The 6,322-nt window shown below is 42.6% G+C and overlaps 1 long non-coding RNA gene across 1 annotated transcript in view; it reads right to left on the reverse strand.

The window, feature by feature from the left end:
- LOC138294207 (uncharacterized) overlaps positions 1 to 5,779 on the reverse strand; it is a 220,508-nt gene extending 214,729 nt beyond the window's left edge. The window contains exon 1 of the long non-coding RNA XR_011203269.1: positions 5,520 to 5,779. This is a non-coding gene — a long non-coding RNA (uncharacterized lncRNA). The remainder of the gene's footprint in view (positions 1 to 5,519) is intronic.
- Positions 5,780 to 6,322: the final 543 nt, after the last annotated feature.

The raw sequence follows: 6,322 nt of genomic DNA on the forward strand, positions 1-6,322 counted from the left end.
CTTTTAGCACTCTTGACTTTAAAGCCCTACATTGCAGTTCATTCTTCAAAAATTCATATCTCAGCATCTACTTTTGTCGCCTTGGTCTTGTTTTACTCAGAAAAATATTCTCTATATCTCTAAACTGGTGTTGAGTGTTTTTGTGGTGTTTTTCACTGTGTTACTGTAATTTAAGTGTTGCACAACTGCTATACTTATTGCCTCTCAAATTAAGGCTGACTGCTCTGGGCTAAGCTACTAACAGGTGAGCACAGGTTAATTTAGGGAGTACATTTGACTAACCCTACCAACGATTGTGATCCCTACTTAGACAGGGTGTATACCTCTATCAACTAGCAACCCGATTTGTAACACAGTACAGTTTTCATATTACATTTCTAATTGTCAAATTAATTTGGAACAGAGTTTATGATCATAATGTATATGCACTTACAGACATTAGGCTGGCTGTCACCTTCTGACTCTACCCTGACTCACTCTACTCACTTGCTACTCTGCTCCTTGATCCTCTCTCTTTAACTCCACCTCCACACTCTTCCTATTTTAGAGTTACTGGAGTTATTGTGTTTCAATTCCAACACTACTTCCACCATTTCTAATTGCTTTAATGAACACGTTTTACTTATATCCAGAGTTAAAGTACTCAATTTACCAATGTTGGAAATGATTTAGGCTAATGTTTGAGGTTGGGGGGAGGGGTGTCTTTAGATGGAAATGTTTTTAGAATTTATGTCCAACTCATGAACACTGTCTGTCATCTGGTTTTCTACTGTAAGGTGCATTATTGTGAGATCTGGACACTCTCTGGGATGCCATTTAGGTCAAAAGCAGATCTGCCAACTCATAGGGTGCCACCGTGTGACACAGGATATTTGCTCCCCTCACATGGTCTCCCAGTAAGGAGCCAAAATCACATGGTGGCAGAGAAAAGGATCTGAAAACCACTCCAAACAGTGCTTTTTAACTTGTTTTCTGAGGCTTTTAACTGGATGTCCATTAATGGGTGTAAAAACACCCCCAGGATATCAGCAGCAGACTCAGTAAGCTTTTTTTTTTTTAGACGAGGGGGGTTGGGGCCGGGACGGAAGTGGGGGCAAACATGCCTCTTAGGTGGTTCTCAGCATGATGCCAAGCTCCCTCCAAGGCCCTGCCCCCTCCTCGTGCTGTGAGATTTTTAGTGAGGCTGGCAAGTCTCCAAATGTCGTGCGATGTCACTGGCTCAGATGTCTGGTGATGTCACTGACATAACTGGGGCAAGGCTTTCAGCTTCCAAGCTGTTTTAAAGCTGAGCTAGGGTGCAGGAATGCAAATATCATTGCCTCTGACTCCGTTTGTTGGCAAGCATGGACGTTATAAAAGGCACCACACATTGTCCTCTTTTGTCATTAATAAAATGAAACCTTTTGCCTTGGTTAGTTGGAACACGCAGCAGTGGTCGGAAGGATCTATCTGTCTTCAGTAATGTTGTTGCACTTATTTGAACCACATCCGACATATATAAAGAGTGGCCGTTGCATAAGATAGAAAACTGAAATAAGAATGACAACTTTGAGGCACTGCAGACAATAGGAGTTAGTTACCGCAGGGAAACTGTTACTAACATAAAGGCAGGGGTCAAAGTCTGCGGGGTCGGAGGGGCACGGCGTGTCCCTGCTTTTCTGATTTATCAGAAACCATTCCCCTACTTCTTGTAAAAAGATATATATTGTAAATGCTTTAGTTGAAGTGTCATGCAGTGAGTTTCCTTGCAGTGAAACCGAAGCCAGTAGACAGCTAAACAAACCGTTCTGCCAGGGTGTGTGGTTTCCTGAATGAAATGAAAATGTGGGGAACAAGTTAATCTGCAAATGTACAGGGTAATTTCCAAATGTAAAGGACGCTTGGGAGCCCATGCTGTCTTTAATTGATAAAAACACTCAAAGCTTTGTGGTGAAAAATATTTATTTTTGAGTGGTAATGCAAATAATTCCCAACTGAGCTGTGAAGTGCACGGTTTTAATTGATATTGCATTTACATAGAGTTTACTACTTCTGATGAGGTGTTGAAAGGACAGTTGTGTCATAAAAATTGCATTACATTCAGTCTGGATATTTCCAAAATGTATATTTTATCTAAAACCTTTTGGTATATTTTGTAGCAGTCTACACTACACTGTGTGTAATGCAAATTTAAAAGAATGACTTGCATATTCATTCACACAGGCTCTAACCACTGCACTAACTAAGATTCTGTGATCCTCCAGTTGCACACAGATCTCTGCAGCGCACTAACTAATAAAGGTTTCATAACATACTATAGTGCATTTCCCTATGAGTAACAACTTTTTAAATTTATGTTTCATTTAATCTGTGCTACCTGACAGTGAAAGACCAAAAAAAGTACAGAATATTTTGGGCCATACATGAAACTGGCGCAGTGCTGTGCCAAAATTGGCAGTGCCACCCTGCGTCAGTTCTGAAACTCAGGGATGCGATGTATTTACAAAAATATGGTGCATCCCTCTGTTTCCCCTAGTGCTAGTGCTAAATTTAGCTGCCAGTGCCAACACATGCATCCTTCCACCATAGTGCAAGGGTGGCTGCACTATAGGGAATGATTGTTTATGTGCAGGAAGATGTCCCTTCCTGCACATAAACAATCTACAATGGCAAATTAGCACTTCTGTGAGTGCTGCAGAATGCAACACACATAGAAGTAGCAAATCCTTAATATTGAATCATTTATGGCCATTTGAGCTTTCTATGTGTGCTGCAGAATGCAGCATACATATAAAAAGCAAAAACGAGGAGAAATAAAAGTATTTTCTCCTCGTTGCACCATGCTAACACCACCCTTGGGGTGGCGTTAGTTTTTGGCGCTGCCTCAGATTTACGATTCCTTGTAAATCTGAGGCAGCGTCTAACAGCAACACCCATTGCACGGTCCTGTGCTGCAGAAAACTGTCTCAGAGGGGCCCACATTTACAAGGCAGCGTTAAGCCACTTAAAGTGGCTTAGCGCTGCCTTGTAAATAAGGCACAGGGCACAGCACCACCGTTTTTTAGCCACACATTTGACCCCACCCCCATGCTCACTGACCCCGCCACTTTGCATGCAGCATCACAGTTCCTATAATTGTTTAATGCACCTCGGCCACTGGTAAAGGTATGCTGGGTTTGTGCCTCGAAATAGTGTAGATAATTATTTCTTAATCCCCATGCTGGGAGCAGCATAAATGACTCTCTGAATAGGACCAATGGTTCGGCAGTAAAATGCAGTGGCGGCTGGTGAAGTTTGTGAGTGGTGGGGCTGGGGTTCGTCCTAGGGGTGGGGGAGAGAGGGCAGTGTGGCACAGCATTTTGTGGGGAGCTTAGTCGCCGTTTCCTGTGCAAATCTAATTTAACAAAAATGGGATAAAAAGCTGCATTTTCAAGCTCCATTTTTTAAAATAAAAGGAATATGTTTCAGAAGCCTGGCTTGTTAGGTAAGCCTGATTTCCTTCTTTATTGTTGTGTGCAGCTGTCAAGAGGTTTTAGGGTTCGTTTCTCCCTCACACATTGCTGACTGATTTTTAATGAGTGTCTTTCCAGCCTGCTCAAAGTTCGAGTATACCATGTTTTTCTTCCTGTCAATCACAACCTCAAGTTTGAAAGTTCTTTTATATAAAGATAGTGCTGCAGGCTTGATGCATTGTTTATTTGTATATGGATCTCAACACAAAGCCATGCGAGATGAACTATAATTCCAGTTAATTTGATAGTGAAAATAATAAACCAATCATTTGCAAATGCTATTGTGTGTAGCAGAAGTAGCCTTTGTAAGTTTGAGCACAACGCCAGCAAGGGTTGATTCACAGACATTACATGCCCCTAGCAGTTGTCACCTAATTAACTGAATACAGCAGAAAACACAATGCTGTAGTATCACCTACATTTCTGCCTGGACCTAAACTTGACAAAAATGTATCCAGGTGGCTGGCATAGATGCCAGGAAGATTCAACCAATCTACTTCTTTGTCCTCAGCAATCTCTACAAACAAAACTACAAATCCCAGAATGCAACTTTGCTGTTGACTAAAAAAAAGTGCAAATAGCTGTAGGTGTCTCACAATCCTTTCTGAAATGTGTCTTATTACTGTAGAAAAGTGTCACAAAACCATTTGAATGTCACACGCAAACGGCAAATGTACTCAAAACATGGACATGTCACATGCAGTATGGGAGCTTGGCAGCTCTGATGACATACAGTTACAAAACCACACACCACACCACCCACCTACGGCACAATGAAGGCCCTGTAACCAAGTGTGTGCCTGCACTGACACAGAGGGCTATATACCCAGCAGATGCGCTGCCAGGCACACCGGGCACCCACACAGTGTATTTGTTTGACAGATCTGTCGACACTGAAACTCGGCCCTTTATTCCCATTGCACTGTACATAATATTCAGAACCAGGATAACAATGACCTTCCCTCGCCTTAAACAACAACACATGCACTTAACGAACACAAACAAGCAATTAGCCAACATCCTTTGTTGTTTGCTTTGGTGCTTTTTTCATTTGCCACGACGTGTCTGGTTGAAATCCTCCATGACGTGTGTTTGGTTCTGCACTGGTGTTTCTGTTTTCATTTACTTTTAAAATGATCTGGCGTTGAAGCGTCTAGTCCACAGAGGTGGCTTATGATTATGAATGCGGAGGTTCACGTTAGGGGGGATGCTGGCATACGTGCATATGTATATTAAAAAAACATGTAATACATGGACTAGGTGAATCATGACAGACTGCAGCACAACTAGGCTCTGTGCCCCAACTAAATCTATATACCCAGGCCTGGCATGTGGAAACAAAATAGTGGATGAACATCAGTGGGGCCATTTTAAACATATAGGCGCGAGCTAGCAGGGACCGACACCCTGTAACAGCCACGTGTGTGAGTGCATAGGGTTCCTCAGCCTCGTGTGAAATCATGCATGATATGCATGCATACTCCTGCCATTGCTTTGTTTGAATTGCAGTGATTTGTAATTGGATTTGCCATATATAAAATGCCTGCTGCTCATGGGGAGTTTGAAAGATTATTATAGGCAGTGACACATGATCATTTTGCAATTGGACATAAACAATGTAGGGTGTAGTGGGTAAAAGTTAGATGCATGCATGTTGAAACTCAGAGGCAATTTTTTTCACAATAATTGCACCGCACATTTCGCTGGAAACACAGGCCTACAGAGTTTGTCCTTTGGCGCATACAAAAAGACATTTAATTTACATTCCACCAAATGCAACTTCAAACTCACTTTTTTAAGCAAACATAATAAAGTGAGATTACGCTCATATAAACCCAATTTACTCGTTAACAGCATGTGTACTTATTAGCACCGATAATTGTAACTCTGAACTTGTTAAAGCACAAGAAGAAATGTTTTAAAATAGTACCAAGTTTCGACAGAAAATGCACAGTCCTTTTGAAGAATTACAACTATGCAAGTGAGCCTAGGCCCGGCAGCTATTAATTTATTTTTTATGACCCTTACCTGGTGAACTGCCGAATGCTGGCCTGACTCCTTTACATATGTCAATGCGGCACTGCAGTAAATCATAGATCTATCGGAACCTACACACGGCATGCACTGTTACTAAAATGGCTCAAGCGTGGGAGCACTGGCAGTCTCAGACACCACTCAAGTCGAGTGTGCGCAGACTCGATTTTATGGCTTCCCGTTCGCCACACCCTTTCCCAACTTGTCACAGGGTGGTCCCACCCACACCCTGTAACAAGTTAGGAAAGGGTGGAGTGACAATACCCTCCACTCTCTGATTGATGTGGAGTATAAGCCCTACAGGGCTTGCATTAAAAACGCCCAGGGCTAACTTCACCTCAACGTCATCAGTGGGTGGAGACTGGGCCTCGATGCTAGGTCTTTGCCGAGCTGATGACATCACAGCCCTCAGGGCTGTGAGACTGTCAGCCTGGCAAATACTTAGACTTTGGGTCCGCTGGGAGAGCAGGTAAAGTAATGTGTCAGTCACGTGTCTGCACTGTTATTAAGAACAGGAACTACAACAATGGTGTCGGCGGGTGGGGCAGACAGTGCAGTGCTCCCCGTTCTTTAAAGTTATAAGAGGGTTTTTTTTAAATTAAAAACATATAATATTGGATTGATTGCTTTCTTTTAACTTTGACTATACAGGGGGCGGAGCCCCGACGCCCGTGCACAGAAACCGTCACTGGTAAAATATGTCTCGACCTTTCACTACACTTTTGGCGGAATTTCGTTCCGGGCAGGAAAGCGAAGAGGTGTGTGGAGTAAATTGCAGTGATTCAAAATTCACTGTC

The sequence above is a fragment of the Pleurodeles waltl genome, chromosome 4_2 (genome assembly GCF_031143425.1).
Source record: "Pleurodeles waltl isolate 20211129_DDA chromosome 4_2, aPleWal1.hap1.20221129, whole genome shotgun sequence".
Classification (NCBI taxonomy): domain Eukaryota; kingdom Metazoa; phylum Chordata; class Amphibia; order Caudata; family Salamandridae; genus Pleurodeles; species Pleurodeles waltl.